Source organism: Pangasianodon hypophthalmus, chromosome 2 (assembly GCF_027358585.1).
Source record: "Pangasianodon hypophthalmus isolate fPanHyp1 chromosome 2, fPanHyp1.pri, whole genome shotgun sequence".
Lineage (NCBI taxonomy): Eukaryota > Metazoa > Chordata > Actinopteri > Siluriformes > Pangasiidae > Pangasianodon > Pangasianodon hypophthalmus.
In genome coordinates, this window is record NC_069711.1 from 11,570,206 (window position 1) to 11,591,331 (window position 21,126).

Genomic DNA, 21,126 nt, shown 5'->3' on the forward strand with positions numbered 1-21,126 from the left:
GTGAACACTAAATCAGATACCGTTTGTACTCAACATTCTTCTTCTTCTCTCTCACTCTTTTTTTTTTTTACATTGCTACTCTTAGTTTTATACACTTGACTATCATTGGTGCAAGCCAAAAAACTTTTTTTTTTTTTGTGATCAGTATGAGCCCTCTGAGATAGTCACACACATTTTAAATAAAATTAGCTATAGACCTGGTTTTTTTTTAATTTCTGGACAAAGAAATAATTGCTAATATTGAGCGGTAGACACATATAGTTGACTTCTCAAGCTCACTGCTAGTCACCACCTCACAACCTCTAAAGAACTCCCCCTACTTTTACAGGTACTTTTACTTTCACAGGTAATTGTACTTTCACAGGAACCTTTACTTTCACAGTTAATTGTACTTTAACAGGAACCTTTACTTTCACAGGTACTTTTATTTTCATGTGTATTTTCATGTTTATGCTATTGGGAAACAGACACATTTTATCAGGATGAGGATAGTTTGGGATTCAGATTAGTAACTGTACCACACTATCCTTCGAAAAAGCACTCAACTCCTGAAATCATGACAGTCTGCACTCCAATCCTTAACAAAAAAAAAAAAACAGACTCAACAGGTTATTTCCAATGCCACTTATCACACACCGAGTTAACTGTCAGTTACTGTGTTGTGTCTACATGTTCTGAGTCACTTACACTGAGTTCTACGGTTTAATGATGCCCTAGACAGTGGAAAAGTCTTCTTCCCCCATAGCCTGCCTGTTTGTCCAAGAGCTTTAGAGGCCTGTCTTTGTGTGGATGGACTACAAAAGCCTTTTCTTGAGTTTAAGTATATTTGTTCCAAAGGCGTGAGAAGCTGACATTTAAGTTTTCTCTTACTGTTGACAACACAGCTAATGGTTTATAATATAATAGTTACCCAATTAGTCTACATAATTAATATAATTATATTGCTACCAATTAACAATGAGATACATAGGTTCAAAACATAACTAACAACAGTATTTGACTGATGTTAAAAATAAAAACAAGGTACATTTAATCTAGTCATACACATTACTGTTTGCTGTTTCGTGTCCATTTTTGTTGTCTCTAATGTACTGTAATGAAAGTGTATGCATTAGAGAAAATATCCTGGAGGTTATTAATGAAGAAAATGCAGTTTGAGCCTATTATGTTAAGTTTAACAACCTCTGAACTCCTCAAACTTCTGCAAGACCCCAACTCTCAACTACTCCACCTTTACTTTCAACCATTTACTTTTACTATTTTGTGTTTTGTTCAATCAATTAAATAATCTATTACCCCAGCGATGATGATGAAAATTTGCTTGTTCTCTCGCAATTATTATTCGTACACACAGGTGTTTCATGATAACTACCTCTTGCATGTGATCAGAGATTACTGTATACTAAAATTTTGTAATTAGGACTAAAGTATATCATATGGTGTATAACACACTCGTCCTGGTGGAAGCTGTGTTATATAAACTGTACCAAACGGACAAGTAAGTGTTCTTTTGCCTTCTTTATTCCGTCTTGTGTCCTCTGCCGTGTGTCCCCTCTCCTCGAGTGTTTGTTAGGAAATCCTGAGTAAACTACGGCTGTTTGTTCTCGCTTTGTGAACGACCCGTTTTTATAGACTTCCACTGTTGACAGTTGTTTTACTTCTGTTGGCCTCGTGCAAGCTGGATAACCCTGTGCAAATATGTATGTGTACACACTCATGGACTCACACTACGAGCACAATCAAGCACATATCCCACTTGAAGAATATGCTAATAACAGCATAGTATAAGCTAAACAGCTTAAAAGACCCTTAATCAAGTTAATTGGCCACTTAGTTAAAACAGTATTTCTTTTAAATAGGTTTGTTTTTATTAGTATTATCATTTGCTTTTGATCGTAAAACATCACAGTTAAAGTCCTTGTAATTTATGTATAATAACTCAACTCGCCAAGTAAGGTTTGCCAAGGCTTATGTCACAATTTAGCATTATTGACAACTACTGTGATTTTCTGTCATTATGTGAGATGCATACAAAAAATGTAAACAGCTTTGCCAGCTTTTCTTTTACTGCAGGCGAAAATAAAGGTGTCTTACCAAAAACATCCCACAATAATTAAACAAATCAAACTGGAGAAAGCTGAGAGAATTTGCATTCCATTGAGTTTATTAAGAACAAATGACATGGCAGTAATCAGAAAGATCAACAGAGTATTAGAGGACGATATATTTAAGGGTTTGTATGAGATGTTAGTGGAAAGTCTGCTCAATGACTGAATGGACTAATTGGCTGGGAATTACTATTTGACAGTAGCATGGTGTGTATATTAGGCACAGAAAGGTCATTTGATGGTGCTTTAGTATGTGTGTGTGGTGGAATTGTTACGTGTAGCAGGGGGCTGGCTCGGAACAGCTGCTCATTAGTAGCACTTTGGCCGGGACCGCAGGCCTGCCGTCAGGTTGTATTCACCTTAACGCAGGCAGATCATGGGGCTCGGTGGGGGATTTGATCCCAGGCTGCAATAGACCCCTTCCTGGGTTTGATCCCTAATACCAATTCTCCCCTTTCACACATCATCTCAAAGCCCTATCCAGCAATGCATCCCCTCCTCCCTTATCTATCCCTCTGTCTCGCTTTCACTCTGTGACTGGTCACAAACCCATGACAATGGCAAGGCTGCAGCACCTTCTCTTTGTGTATTGGAGGACAATGGAGTCTAGTGCCATAAATGCTTCCTCTTCACCCTGGGAGAAGTGTGTGTGTGTGTGTGTGTGTGTGTGTGACTCACTACTGCTAAATGGGTCATTAACATGAGAAGGTGATACAGTGAAAGTGTTATAATGACAGTCACTGGTCCCAGGTTCTGTCAAAGGACTGTGATTAGTGTGAAGGTCACAAGAACACTATTACACACTCAGTCTGGGTTTTTTTTTTTAACTAATTTCTCCAAATTTAGTTCTGTCCTATCACAAGGGGAGGGTAAAATTTAACACATGCTTCCTCTGAAACAGGTGAAGCCAGCCATCACATCTTTTTTGCCACTCTAGCAACATCATAGAATTGCTGAAGGTGCATGGATGAGAGCATTAACTGCTCTCTGCTCTGCACTGCTCTCTTACATGAGCTAACAGATAACTCTTCGCTTTGCCAGTGTCCCTCTCATTGACAAGGGAACAATTCAAGATTGTTTGATCAGTAACAGTAACTTCTCTGTGCTTGAAATTGTGAATATCTCCCTCATATTCCACATATTCTAAACATTTCTGGAGATTGTGGCTAAACATATAATATTTTTCCAGACAAGACTTAAGGATTGCTCTAGAGGTGTAGGGTAGTAAATTAAATTATGGTAAATTGTACTAGTAGTTGCCCAAACACGGGTCACTCAAGCTTACAGTGAGGGACAAGGTTAACGATTGAAGCTATACTTACAATTTTGTGTGATATTGGGTTGGCTGAAATAAAAAATACAATACAGTCAAATCCCATGTGTTAAATGAACATCTTCAGATTTTACTTTATAACTAGTGTTCATATAAGCTTGGAATTAATGAACACTCTGGGCCTGATGTATAAAGATGTTTGTTTTGAGTACAAAAACAAAACTGTAATGTGCGACACTGGCACAGAAACATGAAAGCGTACAGTACTGTGCACTCTGCAACATGTAAAGTGCACTACTCCCCCTCATACACATGCATTTGAGGGAGGATCACACACACAAATAGAAAGTTAGAACAAAGTAGAGAGAAATGGAAAGCATGCCTGATTAATTATTCCATGTACTAAAACTTAGCAGCAGCCATTTTTTTTAACATGATGCCAAAACCAGGTTTAAATTAGTGCATGTTTCTCAGGGTTTGTTGAGTGTTGCCTGGTGTGCTGTTTTACCGCTAAATAGACTTCTTTTGTCCTGTCAGTGCAGGTTGTTTTTTTATTCATTATCATAGATATTTTTTATTGTTTTTTATGTCAACTTGTCTAGTAATACGAACTTGGTCAAAAAACTATTCAGGGAAACTATGTCTTTTATTACTCCTTGTCACGTACTCTGATTTGTTATGCAGAGCTAGAAAGCCTGATCATACATCACGAACACAGACATCAATTTCCTCACATCTACCACAAAAAAATTAAAACAAATTAAATCTGTGATATGGCCAAATTTCCAAATGTTTTAATTGTGCACTTTTATATGAAGTAGCTTATTCCGTACACAGCAGCCTTTTCATTAAAGCCAATTATTAACCAAATGGCAATTAACCGTATTAATGCACTGTACACCGTTTGCTTGTTATGATACATTATGGTACATTACGATACAATAAGATATGATACATCTATGATAAAATAAAAAAATCATTTGCATTTCCTCTTTATTCCCTAGCTTTTTCACAGCTCTGTGACCATTTCCACCACTTAACACTGGCCGCATTAAACCACAGTTCCTGTCTCACACAGAGCATTGGTAGTCCAAGGCACAACTGGCGTGATGACCTACAGCCTTAGCAGATAGACCATTCATTTCAGACGCACTGCGAGCACATTTTGTAGCTGCATCATGCCGCTTTTTGCGCTGTGTCTAACCATGTATATACATCTGGCTCTCAACATTTATTCAATTTGGGGTAAGTAATATTGTTTAGCATGAGAGACTAGGTAAACAGTTAACAAAGCGTTCACAGCTTTTTGTGGTTTTGCTGAAGCTTATGCACAATTCTGTTTAAACAGGAAACTGTGCATTTTGATGGGGGCCAAATGTGTCTGACATAAATTAGAGAGATATGGGGGAGAAGAGGATTCCTCTCCTCATGAGATCAGAAACTCCTAAATGAATAAAATCCTAAAGCCAGAGGGTACATTAGCATTTTAACAGGCATACTGGGGGCCTGTCTAAGCCTGCCTTAACACACACGCACACACACACGCACGTAGGCCCTAGAGCTGACTGGCTGGCTGGTTGCTAGACAATGTAATTGGTTATGTGGGTTATGTAAAGGCCCTTGTGCACACAAAGCTAGAGGGGCAGCAGTGCTATTGTGAGCTCTTCAGCATCCGCTCCTTCCACACAGAAAGCCCCACTTTCTAACCAGCCATCACACTTCAGACTGTTAACCGCCCTTACTCTCTCTTTCTCTCAATCCTTCTCTCTCCCCTTCTCTCTCTGTTTATGGAGGGATGAGGCAGTGAATTATCCTTCCAGCTCCCCCTCATCCTGTCTACTTCAGCTCTGGGGTTAAAACAACTGCCTCCTTGACCAGTGCGTCTAACAGCCCTGGAGAGAATTCAGGTTATGTGTGTGTGTGTGTGTGTGTGTAGTCCAGTCTCTGGAACTATGCCTCAAGGTTTCTCCTGGGTTTGGGCTGAGCTGCATGAGGCTTGGGGGAAAAAACGCTGTCCAGGCTCCACCCTGAGTGAGTGAGTGTGTGTGTCTGTGTGTGTGTTCTGATCACACAGTGGTGAGCCACACACCTCTGTACCTCAGGTCTCACACTACTCTGACTGAGTGAAGTTAGCCCCAAATATGAGCAAATAATAACAATTAACCATAATTTTACCATAGCAGGAAAGTGGTTATAACTTTTAACATAATATACCTGAGGAAAATCTTTTGCTGCTGACCAAGGTGAAAACACACATGCAAACACACACAGACAGAGAGTTGCTAAGCTGTGTTTGATGTGTGTATACCAGCTTTCTAGCACAGCAACATTTTTCCAGTTCAGCGTGGAGTTTCCCTAAGCAGAGCCACTTCTGTGTCTGTGTATAAGGGTGTGAACAGCAGTGTAATGGGACATGAGCATCCCGCACTCAGAGAAATTTTGCACCAAAAGTTTTTGCCCTTTGACCCATACTCTCACTTGTAACACAAATATAGCATGATCACACACGTTCCCACACTCACGTACTAGTCCCTGCATAAATCTCCCTCTCTAACAGTCCACTGTGCAGTCACGTAGCCTACTACAGAGTCATTAAATACAGGTGTCTCAACAGGGAGCCACTAAAAGCATGACACAACACACACCTGCTCATCACAAAACTGGCTACAGCACAGCCATGTCGACCTGCTGGTAGAGTAATCAGTAGACAGTTTCCTATGTCTGCATTTTCTGCTTTAAAATATAACTGAAAAATCTGATTTTTAAATGTGTTTAAATGGCTGATTCAGGTGAAATGACTTCCTGTTTCTCTGGAAACCTTGTGTACTTTTACTCTGCGATTTTTACTATATCAACTATCACTTGAGTACACTTCAGTCAAATTTGCTAACACTGTGCTACATTTACACTTTTCCCTTTAAATTGGTGACTTTGTCAGTACTTCTGTAAAAAAAAAGATTCAGGGAGTGTGACGTATGAGCTCATGACTTTGTGATGTTACGAACCAGGCTCAGTTGCTTTGAACATCGCACCCAATACAGAAATTATTAGGTAGCTTGCTTAGCCACAGAACCCACATGCTAAACTAGCCAGCTAACCAAAGTCCTTGTAGTAAAGTCTGTCCACTTGGCGGCCATCTTGGCAATGTTTCTGTTCTTGTTATTTTCAGTCACACAAGACTGGGCTCATATCTACTCGAATGGGGAAAGATGCGAATACCAGAAATAGATTGACAAGATACACATTTTAAATGCAGATTTGAATTAGTTGTTAAAGTTTTTATAGTTCTCACAAAAATGGTGTAAATAATGTGTGAACTTTGGCTCAAATAATAATTTACTAAGGGGCATACATACATTATACAGCCACCGTGTTTAGTGTACCACACTGCCCCATTAATATTTTAAGCAGTTTCTGTCAACTAATGTTAGTTACATTAAACTCTTTGGTGTTATGGTGTAATTTAACAGGTTTGACTAGCATTAAATAAATCGCTGAGAACATGACACTGCAAAATACAACTGATTATACTAAAATCACACTCATGTCTGCCTGTCAACTAGTTTACTAGCAGTTAACATTGGATACATGGACATTGGATCATTTTCAAATTGCACACTTATAGATACTGGCATTATTTAATAAGGGTAAAGTTGTAAACATGTTCCTTTGCCATATTTTTTTTTTTCTGTCATGAAACGATCACTAAAACATGTAAATCCTAAGTAATCCAAACTCAATAAATAGTTATTCTGTAATGGCTATGATGATGTACAATGCATTTGGACAACATAAATTAAAGTTAAATGATAATTAATTGAGAGAAACAGCTAGCTCCCACACATTTGTTTACACCACCTGAGTAAAGATGAGAGAATAAATGCTGTCGCTGTGTGTATATGTATGTGAATGTGTAGCTGTGGGATGAGCCACAAACCCCTCAGCCTACTATTTAACCAGGTGTGGACCCACTGTCCTGCCTCTGTGTCCACCTGGGAAAGACTTTTACCAGAACAATGGATTTATACTCAGTGTCTACAGTGCTATCTCACACACTCAGGTCAGATTTCCCAAAGTAAGCTGCATTTAAACTTTATTTTCAGTGCACTTTATATACTAAATAAGTTCAGGCTTCAGATCTCTTAATCATCTGGGTCTTTAACTCCTGAAGTATTCTTGAAATATTCAATCAAACAGACTTTGAGCCAGCAGCTAGGAGCTATATTCTCATTACACATCTATCACATGGTGAATAGAACATTGATGAAGTTCACATTCACGGGACTTGCCTGTAGTGATGTTCTTTTGAGTCCTTTATCAGCGGGCTAGTCTCAGCATGGGCCTTCAATCCTCCACATAAAACTAGTCACACAGAGTATGAGATCAAACAACTAGTGCAGATCCACTTTTGCTATCTTTCTTCTGTCCTTTTATACTTGTGCTGTGAGGCCGCTGAAGATGCACCACAATCCTTCACTGAGCTTGTACCTCTCTCACAGTCACACTCTCTCTCCCTTTCTCTTTTTTCTCTCTCACACCCACCCCTCCAACCCCCTGATGGCAGGTGGACTTGGCTCCCGTGAACTCTGCTGACAGAAAGTTTTAGAATGGGGGTAAATGGGGCAATTGGAGAAAGAGGGTGGGAGAATAGTAAGGATGGGCAGAGAAAAAAGGGGGATGTGGGGAATTGCATCCAGGAAGAGAGCTCAGAACCTGAAACAACAACAGCTGTGGCAGTGCGCCAACCATGCAACATTTGTCATCAACAGGGAGGGGCATGGTGACGTTGCTGACTTAACTAATCTTCATATACATCTACAGCAAAGTCACTTCAGGCTGTGACCAAGAGTATTACATATTGTAGGCCTAGGACATTCCAGTTTTTCCATTTTGTGTTTTTTTCTATAAAACATAAGATGAACAAGTAGAAATGGGCCTTAGTGATAGAAATATAGAAAATGCACCATCATAACTTGATTTATGGTGAGAAAGCATCGTCAGGAATCAGGAATCCTGAGGTCCTAGTATATTACAGGTTCCTGTATTCTGTCATTGTACCCTTAAATGCATGTCTATATCTGTAAAAGTTACATCAAGCTGAAGTTCACCACATCATTGTGAACAAAGAGTTATAAAATTTCAACTGCTCCATCTTGTGCTGATGTAGTACCATTCTCATGCCATGCCACTCAAAACTATAATCCTTATAGTGAAAGTGTAAAAAAAAAAAAAACTGATCTCAGATCAGTGTAAAACCACCATTTCAATCATCTATAATCACCAGTGTGGAATTCGTTTCCACATACTTAAATTAATAAATTGAATTAACGTACAGTACTGTGCAAAAATCTTAGACACTATAACTTTGTTATAGATTTTTATTTTATGATTTCTACATTATTGATTCAGTACAAAAAAACTTTTTAGATTTCCAAACATTAGTTTTCCAGCACAAAATCAAATGTTATAGAAAAATGTTTGTATGTCAGTAAAGAAAGCAGAATATTACATAAGAGACACTTCTGAGACAAAAAAACATAATGAAGGCTGCTGGGTTTTGCTGCAAAAATAAGAAGCAAGTGTGACAGTCAAAGTCTCCAGAAGAACTGTGGCTGCTTCTGCAAGATGCTCAGTAACACTTACAGCTCATTTCCTTATAAAACTGCACAAACTGTACCTGAGACTACTATTTTTTCTTAAAAGCGAAGGATCATCACACCAAATATTGACTTTGTTTCATTTATTACTGTTTACTGCTCTTTATAGTATTTGTATTAAATGTAGAAACATTTAACTTCATTATTTTTGAAGGCATCTTTGCTCTACAGCATTTCTTTGTGTGTGCCTAAGACTTTTGCACAGTACTGTAGCTTGAGTGAGCATGGATAATTTTTATCTTGACATTCATTCCTATGTTCATTCAGAGTCGATTTTTCCCTTTAGAAACAGGTCAGGGGGATCTACACTCTCACTTTCTCCACACTGGGATGTCAATTGACTGGTGATATTTATCACCCTTGTACTAAAAAGGAAGCTTTCCCGTTTAACCAGTAGCTTAGTGACGTGGTGACACACACACTCCCACTGGTGAGAAAACATCTGTGGCAGCGGCAAGCACCACACCGGTTTGCTTTGCCTTAAAGAATGAGGGCGGAAGGAGATGGTATCAAAAGTGTGTGTGTGTGTGTGTGTGTGTGTGTGTATTCCAAAACAACTGGGAGCGGAGCTGAAGCAGAAGAATCCAGAATAAATTCTCCACCACATAGAATACAGCAGAATATACCAGTGTAACTACTGCAAATTATTATGTGTACTGTTTTGATCTTATTACCATTAAAGCATTTGGATCACTTGAGAGAAGATTTGCAATGACTGGTTGTTGCCTATTAATCATACTCTGTGCTCCTATTTTTTGCCAAGATCTTGGACAACAAACCCTGAAGGTCCATGGGTTCAGATTAAGTGGAAGTGCAGGTCTCTGTGGGCTCTTTTCACAGCATCTGAATGAGAAAACGTTGTAACTCAAACTGAATGCTGGACAGACACAGAACTGTGTGTAATTAATGAACACAATTATTACAGAACTCACACAAAGACACATACACATGCCAGTAAATAACAGCTTTAATGGCCTACAGTCATGATTATTACCATGAAACCCTCACATATTAGCAGGCATGGGGCTTAGAGCAGAGACAGTATAGAGGACACGTCATGGGAAAGAGACAAAATACGGGCTACATTAGGACAGAAATAATCTCTGTTGTGCTTAAATTATTTTTTTTTTATTTTTATGCAGAGAAACTTTTCAGTAAATCAAAGCACACACTGAAATTGCTCACACTAATCCATCTAGAGCCTAGCAATATTATTACATAAAAGATGCTATGATAAATTATGTTATACATTATATTTTCTGAATTTGAGAGCAGAGCATCATCAGTATTTTTAATAACAATTATAAATTCTGATTGGGGCAGCTGATTAGATGCTAACATTATGTACTAAATCAATAAAAATTCAAAATGTTCAAATATTGCACAGACATTTTTAAAAACTATTTCCTTCTTTTACAGTGTTTTATAATCTATTTTTGCAAATGTCAATAATCAGTGAACTCTTTTTTTAAACACAACACTACTGTTTGCTGGCAGTTTGTTAGCAAATCTTTATATTATGATACATATTGCGCATTGTAGAAACATCTCATATGACATTTTTTTGTTATGTCATCCATTCCTCACTTATAACACTATCAGTTATACTTTAATTGACGTTACTAGTATCTTTACATCATACACTTGTAGATACACTCACCTAAAACTCCTAAAAAAATTAAGAAATTATCATTTATGTTGTTCTAATAACTTTTATTATCATTAAATAAAATTGATTATCATTAAATAAAAAGACCTATAGGATAGAATATCATAGGAGGGGGTATTCAGTATGTTTTTATCTGTTTCTAACATGGTCTATATGGTTTTTTAACTTTTTAAATCTGCTCTCAGTTGCTCCTACAGTCACAATATCACTAGGACAGCACATCCTGAATCTTATTTACAGACGGAATCCAGGAGAAGGAAAGATGCGGGCTATGATTTTTTCCCCCTCTCACATAAAACAAACAAAGTGGGCTGGCACGAAAGCACTCATAGCAGAGAGAGCCTTATCAGATCTGAAGCTCAGGCTGGAAAAACAGCATTACTGTAGAGCTAGCCTTCCCCGAGAGGTCTTCTCAAACGTCTATTCTACTTTCTTTCCCCTACTAAATGTTAATATATATATATTATTATATATATAACTTCTTATTCCAACATTTACAGAGCTTTGAACAGTGAGGTAAAACAGCTGGACTGTGCTCAAGGGACCAATAAAACAATTTGGTATCGAAACGCAACTTTCATGTGTAAAAAAAAAAAATACAACTCAGTGCACATAAGAATGCATTAACATCATCTTTTCCAAGACTAAGGTGTAAATTATGGTCCCACACATACTGACAGAGTAAAGTCATTATCTAGGCATTCCTCTGCAGAGTTCACCTCGAAATCAACACCCTCATGTTGTGTATGCACTAGAAATATCGAGGTAGACAACCAAATGCAGAAGAAATGCATAAACTGTGAAAAATGAATGCCATAGATTTGACAATGAGTGTAAGATAATACGAAAAGAAGGATCACTTTTTGTATAGAAAGAAAGAAAGAAAGAAAGTGCGGACTGAAATGTGTTTCACAGAGTTTTCTGTCCCTCTTGCTTTCAGTGATTTGCTCAGACTGTTGCTCCAGCCCACCCAAGAAGCAGCAGCAGCCCATGGGCATAAATCTGAGAGCCTGACTCACAGTGGATTTAATCTACAGCTCTCTCCCTCTCTCTCTGTCTGTCTCTCTCTCATTTTTTCTATTCCTAACTCCTCCTTCTTGTCGTGCTTGATATCCTTCCCCTCTCACCAGTGGGTTATGAAACAAAACCCTTTCTCAGACTTTGTGAATAATATTATTTTGCTGAGCTGTAACTGGGTTTGTTATTGAATGCACTCTGTGAATATTTGTGCATGTGGAATGTATGCAACAAGTCAGAACACCAGTTGGCAAACTTAATACATACACATCTTTAGTTTTTAATCTCTATTTAATCTCATTTCTGAGCAAATTAGTGAAGACATAAAGCCTCACTCATGCCTGTTTTTCTGTTCATCACAATATTTCAGCTCAATATCCCTTCTTGTTTGGCTCCAAACTAACCTGCTGGTAAACACTTTAAATCCTTGCACTGTTTCAAAGAGATCAGCTAATTGAGTGGTTTCTCTGTTGTATCTAATTTGTCAAATGCTGAAAATCCAAATGAGGAGAACAGAAACATCAGAGGTGTATAATTATACTGATGACAGCGAAAGAATCTGCAGTCTCCGTGGAAACCGGGGCGAATAATAAACACCACTCCCCCTCTTTTCTCAAAGAGGTGGACATCAGTGAGTCATCACGCACACACACACACACACACACACACGCACACACACACACACACTGTATTAAGTACACAAAAACACATGTATAGAGCGAGAGAGAGAGGGAGAGAGAGCGAAAGAGAGAGAGAGTCCTTGTGTTTATCAGTAATTTCTGGCATGTGTTATTCTGTGTTTGATGTTTGTCTCTGGGTCTGGTGCTGCTCTATACCTACCGTTTTTTTTTTTTTTACACACACACACACACACACACACACACACATACAGAGACCTACTAAGTCCTTAGACCTACCTCCTCAGACTTACCTTGTTACACCTTAAGGCCATTGTAAACAGGCTGCCCAATCGATTGACGAAAAATGAGCAAATCCATAAGAAACACATGCTAGTCTGTGGCACCAATACACCAAAAACTGACTTAAAACAAGTCATAATTAACTGATCTTCAGTTAAAGCTGGCTGCTGGCAAGCTTGTTGTGTGTTTGTCATAGCATAAGAAGCTTTTTAATTATTAAAAAAATAGATTACAAAAATAATAATGTGAAAAAAAAAAAGATATGGCAAAAAATTGTTAAATGGCTTGGCAATCTTAATGGTGGATCTTTTAACCAGCTGTCAGTATGTTGCTTTGGCCTGTAGAGTTTAAGCACCTGAGCTAATGAAATTCACTGTCCTTTTTTCTCTGATCCAAATCGGATTGGTTTCATAACTGTGTTTTCTTTCTCTGATTTTCTAGCATTAAAACAACTGAAAAAGTGCACACTGAATCCTTGTGGTTTTTTTTTTTTGTATTTCTGTGCAAAAGCCTTAAAATGTAAAACAAGTACCGTCTTAGCAAAAAACGCTCCATCTAATACACCACTCTAAAACACCACAGGGTTTCCCTTTCAGAAAAGGTTTTACGTCTAACCTCTTTAGAAACCTACAACCAAAAACTATTCAAAGAACCCCTGAAACTCATTTTTTCTAAGAGTGTAGTGGAGAATATATATGGACCTGACACCCCTGCATCACATCTGTAATATACTAACCACTAAAGAACTCTGCATTCAACCTAGCAATCAGCAAAGTGTTATTTGTCCGTTCATTTCCTGTCTCAGGCACAATGAGATTTAACATTTGAATTGATATATTGTTCATACTAACAATGACATAATTTGGCTTTGAATTCTCAAAGTTACATCCTACACACTGAATGGTACACACTCATAAGCGATATCACCATATGCTACAAAAGACAATCCTGGAGACACATCAGCCTGTGTGGCCAGTGAGTTAGTCACTCTTAAAGATATATTCACTTCCCGCTAGGAAAAATGCCAGAAGAATGAATCAAAAATCTACGAGCAACATTTTACGCATCAAATTCCTGAAAATAAATATAGAAATAAAATGCATGCATATAGAAATCAAATATTTAAATGTTGCTTAATTTTCTCTTTTTGGCAATCTTTCACTGTGTTTCTTACTTCTGGAATTTTTCTCTTGCTTTTGACCTTTGACTAGAGATGGGAATTCCTGCTCTCGTCAGTGAGTCAGATCGTTTGGCTCAGCTCACGAATAAGAGCTGACTCTTTCGGCTCCCAAATAGCTCACTGGCTTTTTTTTTTCTAAACCAGACAAAGGTTGCAATATTTCACCCAGTGATTGTTTTTCCTTGCCAAACTATGGCTGAAACTGTTTAATGAAATTTTACCCTTCCTTCTGATTAACAAAATAACATTGCTTTGCATTTTCTTTTATAAATTCTATGTAAATTATTGTGAAATCGGTGACGCACTGCAAATTGAAAGCTACAGCAAGGATCTCTGCTGTGTCTGAGCTTCATTTACATTTATCCTGATATCTGATCACCTTCCTTAATACATTTGTCTACATACAGTACATCTTCTTTAATCAGCAGTGTAGCGGATCGTCCCTGTGATACTGCCTCACACACACAGCTAACAGTCAAACATGACTCACCATTCATGCTAACAAACAGCTCGGATGGTACAAAAAAGGATGCCATGGGAGAATTTCAATTAAATTACACTGCAAAAGTAATGTAATTGCTTGAATGTTCAAAAAAAGGAAATACCAGTGTATATCTATGTCTGCTCTAAAGGTTCAGACAGGCAACACATACACAAACAACACATTTTTCATAAGTGGGCGAGTCTCACAAGAAGGACAAGCTTAAACAAAATGCTTATTAGTCAAATAAAATTGGCAAATAACACGCAAAGACACATGCTTCCTGTCTATTTAAAAACAAGTGGAACTCAACGGGGATGCCTCCATCACCAACAAGTCTAGTCCTTCTTTTACTAATTTGTATGTCTGAAATACCTTTAAAATATACTTCAACCAGAAAAGAGCTATTGAAAAAAAAACTGTTTCAGACATCTGACCTTGCCGTGACCTTGATTCCGTTTGGATCAATTACAAAGTCTAATCCATTCACCTGCTAGTTACAATGACAATTCCATATAAATTCTATAAACACTCAAAATCTAGTTCTTAAGATATCATGCTAATAAGCATCTTGGACAGACACACAGACAGACGGACAGAATGATGTACAGAATGATGAACAACCTGAAAAAAATAATGCCTTCACCACCTAGTGGTGGAGGTATAAAGTGCTCTCAACAAGGCAACAATGCCCCACTTCTACTTTTTAGAAACTCTCCAGTCAAAAGGACTACTCTAGTTAATGCTCAGTTGTATGGTTTAACTCAATTAGCCAACTGTTTCGACCTGCAACACAAGCCTAATTCAGGGTACACTGCAATCAAAGCAGCTCCTCTCCTTTCCTCAGCCCCTCTAGAACAGATAAAGTTTCAGCACTTCTTTCCTGATTTTAAACTCAGCAACAGGCCTCACGGAAAGTTGCATAGCTAAGAAGAAAAAGCTGAAAAATCATGCTAAATGTGAGGTGCTTTAGCACCTGGATCTCATTAACTACAGTATTATTACTAATATCTACCACATGGGCTGTCTCAGAGCCACTCCCAATCAAAGAGACCAATCAGAGAGAAGAGAAGAGAAGTTAATAGTGAACATATTAGTGAGTTAGAAACCATTTAAAAACTATATCCTGGTAGAAACAGTACTGAACCAATAACTTTGAAATTGTCCTTATTTTCCTCTAATACGTCTATTATCTGTACAGATAACAGTCAATACATCTATTAATAATACAACTAATAATTAATACAACTATTAATACTGCACATCAGTTCTGCTGGAGCAGTGTCCTTTGGCCGCTTCTTTTGTCGGGGTAAGTCTGAAGTGATCATCCCAAGGCTAAACATCTAATGCCTTTGCCCTTTTGTGTCAAACCAACTACTTAGCAATACTGCTGAACCCCTCCTCCACTCATTAAGTTCCACCGAGTAGACCCGAGTCACTGACCCAACAATCAATGACAAAAGCACATTACAATGACATTCAGAGATACACCTGAAAGGTTCTGAGAGATTCTCCGCTTTAATGATGACATTCTATACTCAATACACCTGTAGCTTTGCAAGACCGAATCCAATTTTGCTACAGAAATCTATGTACGCATAACTTTAAACAGGTGCAGAGGGTAGAGAAGAAAAAGAAAGAAAGAAAGAAAGAAAGAAAGAAAGAAAGAAAAAGAAAAGTAGGCATATAAAAATACGTCCACACTCATGTAGGCAAAGAGGATAAAAAATGCACAGCATCAGCCATGTCCTTTCTTAGGTTTTCCTGATCCACAGAATGAAGGACAGAAGAAAGACAAAAGGCTTGTGAGGGGATAAAGACACAGAGAGGGAGAGAGAGAGACAGAGACATAGAGAAAGAGCGAGCAGGGGACATTTAGTGTGAGTCTTTTGCTCAGTCTGTTTCTGTCTCTCTCTGGCTGGCGCGCGGATGGACAGCTGCTATTAAACTCTGATTGTTTCAGGTTCACGGGGTGTGAAAGGGGCTGATTGGGGGCTACGCTCCCTATGAGGGTGGTCTCCACACCGGAGGGAGGAGTGGAGGGGTGAAGCAAAAGGAAAGGCTCACGTGACGAGTGCATCTCGCTGCGCAGCCTGAAAAAGGAATCTAGTATGGAAAAAAGCATAGCACTTGATGCCGCTTGCCTACTCCATGACACATACACACTCACTCACACATACACACACCTCAGTGAAGCAGTAAGCGGTATCCCACCCACATGCATTTAGCATTTTCAGCTAATCTCCACACTCTGATTCCAAATTTTAAAAAAGAATCAAGAAAAAAAAAAACACATGATAAAAAAGTAGTTTTCCTCTACAACAATCTCAATCACAAACCACAAAACTGCAATTAAGTTTAAGCCTGTGTGCTCTATGCCTGCAGATACTCAACTCACACTTAAACAGCATCACATGAGCTTAAAGAGCTCTATTACAGGATAATAAGCATGTGATAATGGCATAACAACTACATTCATTTGCGAGTGAAGTTTAATCTTGAGGTCTCCACCTCCATGTTAGCAAAAGGTGACACGCATACACCAGCCCCTTGACACCTCTCTGTTAGAAACTGAAGATGGTCTGGTAGGCTGATTGTAAAGAAAGTTCAGCTCTCTGTGTGTGTGTATGCGTGTGTGTGTGTGTGTGTGTGTGTGTGGATGGGTGGGAGGATGCTTGCTAATGAGAGCCTTTTGGCCTTAACACTGCTCCATCAAACACTAATAATGAATAACAGGGGAGAGGAAGAAACCCTACTGGGTCATTCTCACCTCTCATAGGGCAAGTTCAGCTACCATGTCAACCTGTAGCGGGGCACTGCCAGAGGAATGTGTGTGGATTTGTGTCTGTGTGTGTCCGTGTGTGTGTGTGTGTTCGTCAGATCACTGATTTACAATCGTAATAACTTGTCATCAGTGACATTACGAGCTATGTGTCTATGTGTATACGTACATATACAGCTCTGAATGCAAAGTGTAGTGTACTGAGACGTAAAGATGATTCTGGGCACTGTTTAATTAATAATAATTGACCTCTGCATAATAATAATAATAATAATAATAATCATCATTTTAAAAGCACTAAAGTCAAAACCACAAATAAGAAATTTACTTAATCTGCATCAGCTCCTTGCTCTTGCTGAAATACCCCCAATTTATGTAAACCACAACACAAAGTCATTTATGGGAAAATTTTTGTTGAGTTTAAGATGTTTAGGGGATCTAACCACAGTAAACGCTTGACTGAGCTCTTTACACTGCAATTATGAAGATTAGTAAAGCTTACATAAGCTTTTACACTCAGAACTCCGGATCTCCCCCCTCTTTCAAAACTTCTCTCTACCATCGCTCTCTTTGCCTCATGTTTACACTGAAATGTTCAAATTCGCTTCAGATTTTTATATCCACTCAGAGAAATGACACACAAAGTGAGGCGACCCAGGAAAAGGAGAAAAGCAGATGTGAATAAGTTGTTTTGCTGTTTTTTTTAACTGGAAGCGTACAGAAGATAACGTTCTGACACGTCATGCTGACATTGTCTCAGCACGCTGTCGTATTCCGAACTGTGATGGGTTTGTGTATTTCAGAAATTAATTAGAATAAATTCTTCAGGGAAAGATCACTGTATTTCGAAGGATTTGATAAATACCTATGATTTTGCTCAGTCTTCTGATTTTTTATATGTTTGCACTGAAGCTAACAAGTAATTGACGATTATGATAGGCAGATAATAATAGGCATTACTTGCAATCTGCATGCCTAAATCTTTTCATATCAAATGATGTGTGAATGGATAAGCAATACAATTTGTACCTCACAAAATATCAGAATAAGGCTATATTAAAAACGCAAGGTTCAGGTTTCAATATGGCTGCCACTACAATTGAGTGATTTTTTTGTCATACAGTGCCAGAAACAATACGTCTATTTGTGATTACTGAACACTCAACACTTGTTTGAGGCAAGTGTGTTAAAATCGTTTTGTATGTGTAGTTTGTGTGATGCTAATTTGTGGTCATAGGTTTCCATTATTTGGTACATACAATAGCCTGTAGTAGTTGTTTTAGTGCAAAAAAGTAAGGGGGCAGATTTTTTTCAGACATTAGGTATACTTTAGCTGATGGACATCTGAGATAAGTTGAAATTGTGCATAAATCCAATTTTCCCCCAGAACCATTCTTTTAAATCCATCACCAAGATGGCGAGCCTGTTGTCTGGTCCCGGCTGTGGTGACGCACATTTGGAAAAGATATTTGCTCCTAAAGTATTTCAGGTTACGAGAAACAGCTGCTGAGGTGCGGCCCTCGAGCCACACAGGAATACTGTGACCTCCAGACAGAAGAAGGCTTCCTGGGACCTTCTATCAAAAGAGTGACAAAGCTGCCAGGGAAAGTTCTTAAGACGTTATGAATTATATATATAGCCTATAACTCTGATGTTCTGAGGAGGACATGAATATGGGAATACGGATGTGTTTGTCAGGATATATCTTAGCCAGGATCTGTATAAGCCTTTCTTGTAGGAAGCAGTAGAATGCCTTAGTTGACCTCAGAAGACCACCATCATACATTTTATTTCTGTCTGACACATAAAACTCTGACGGAAACTTGCAGCGGTGCTGACTGTGCAGGGATATTAATAAAATAAAAATAAAAAATATGAATAATATTAAACCTGTATATGCAGCAACTTCAGAATCAGTCTTGAGGAACATGGACTGTTAAAGGAGCACCAACTAAACCTCATCCCTGAGAGTGTAAAAGTCTTTTCTTCTCATTCAGTAAGCTTCTCAGCCTATTGATGGACTAGCTGGATGAGTTTGGATGTATGCTTATGTGCTTATGTTTCCCATCTCTAGTCAAGTGATTCTCCTCAGCAGTGTGTCATATAGAGACATGTTTGGTTTGCTAATCAATGCGCAAACACTGCACTTGATTAACACTCCAGCACACTTACTCAAGCCTTTCCACACATTCAGTCTTTTTAAGGTCTCTTAGAAATGCCACTGACATGTTCACCTCTGATGAGAAATTATTCATTCACTCCATATATTAATGAATCCATGTAAAACCAAATAAAAGAGTTGGAACAGAGGCTTACCTTTCAGATTCCCGAGCTGTCCGCATCAGTTTGTGTGGCCCTAAACTTTTCCCTGCCAAAAAACAAACAAAAACCTCAGCTTTCCCTGGAAAGAAGGAGGAAAATGCAGAGCTGAAGCTGAAAGCTGAGCGCGTCCCACCGGGGGTTTCAGAATTTCCAATAAAGCCCCTCTTTTTCTCCTGCTGAACACACGCACACAGATGGAGAGTCCAGGCGCGTGAACTTCAAATGTTCACCTCACTCCAGCACGCAGTCCTCCACTCCACACACACGGGACAAAAAACACATCCAGAAGAAGTTTCCCCTAAAGTTGGAGTTTGGAGTGAGCGGTAAACTTGAGCTCCATTTTGGGTATCCTGCTCCAGCGAGCCCGAAGTTTTCGAGGTAGCGCGAGCATGCGAGCTGAGCGCCGAGTCCCCCTCCTCCTCCTCCTCCTTCTCCTGCAACACACTCCGAGGACCACCCCGAAACAGGAAGTGAACTTTCTGTTTTTCTTCAAGGAAAGAGAGAGAGAGAGAGAGGGAGAAGGAAAGCCTGACTGCTGAGGCTGTAACTTACTCCTCTCCTGTTTCAAGCATCGTCTAATGAAGCTATTTCTAAGTAGACTACACGGCTACTTTTAGCTTTAACTACTACTACTATTACTACTACTACTGATAGACTACACGGCTACTTTTAGCTTTAACTACTACTACTACTGATAGACTACACGGCTACTTTTAGCTTTAACTACTACTACTACTGATAGACTACACGGCTACTTTTAGCTTTAACTACTACTACTATTACTACTACTACTACTGATAGACTACACGGCTACTTTTAGCTTTAACTACTACTACTATTACTACTACTACTGATAGACTACACGGCTACTTTTAGCTTTAACAACTACTACTATTACTACTACTACTGATAGACTACACGGCTACTTTTAGCTTTAACTACTACTACTATTACTACTACTACTGATAGACTACACAGCTACTTTTAGCTTTAACAACTACTACTATTACTACTACTACTGATAGACTACACAGCTACTTTTAGCTTTAACTAATACTACTATTACTACTACTACTGATAGACTACACGGCTACTTTTAGCTTTAACTACTACTACTAATACTACTATTACTACTACTACTGATAGACTACACGGCTACTTTTAGCTTTAACTACTACTACTATTACTAGTACTACTGATAGACTACACGGCTACTTTTAGCTTTAACTACTACTACTAATACTACTATTACTACTACTACTGATAGACTACACGGCTACTTTTAGCTTTAACTAATACTACTATTACTACTACTACTGATAGACTACACGGCTACTTTTAGCTTTAACTACTACTACTACTGATAGACTACACGGCTACTTTTAGCTTTAACTAATACTACTATTACTACTACTACTGATAGACTACACGGCTACTTTTAGCTTTAACTACTACTACTATTACTACTACTACTGATAGACTACACGGCTACTTTTAGCTTTAACTACTACTACTATTACTACTACTACTACTGATAGACTACACGGCTACTTTTAGCTTTAACTAATACTACTATTACTACTACTACTGATAGACTACACGGCTACTTTTAGCTTTAACAACTACTACTATTACTACTACTACTGATAGACTACACGGCTACTTTTAGCTTTAACTACTACTACTAATACTATTATTACTACTACTACTGATAGAA

General features: G+C 38.4%; 1 protein-coding gene across 1 annotated transcript in view; it reads right to left on the reverse strand.

The window, feature by feature from the left end:
* The window catches only part of gli1 (GLI family zinc finger 1), a 42,214-nt gene extending 22,120 nt beyond the window's left edge, over positions 1 to 20,094 (reverse strand). Inside the window, exon 1 of the mRNA XM_026922964.3 lies at positions 19,404 to 20,094. The gene's annotated coding sequence lies outside the window, so the exon portion shown is untranslated. The remainder of the gene's footprint in view (positions 1 to 19,403) is intronic.
* Between the last annotated feature and the right edge of the window lie 1,032 nt (positions 20,095 to 21,126).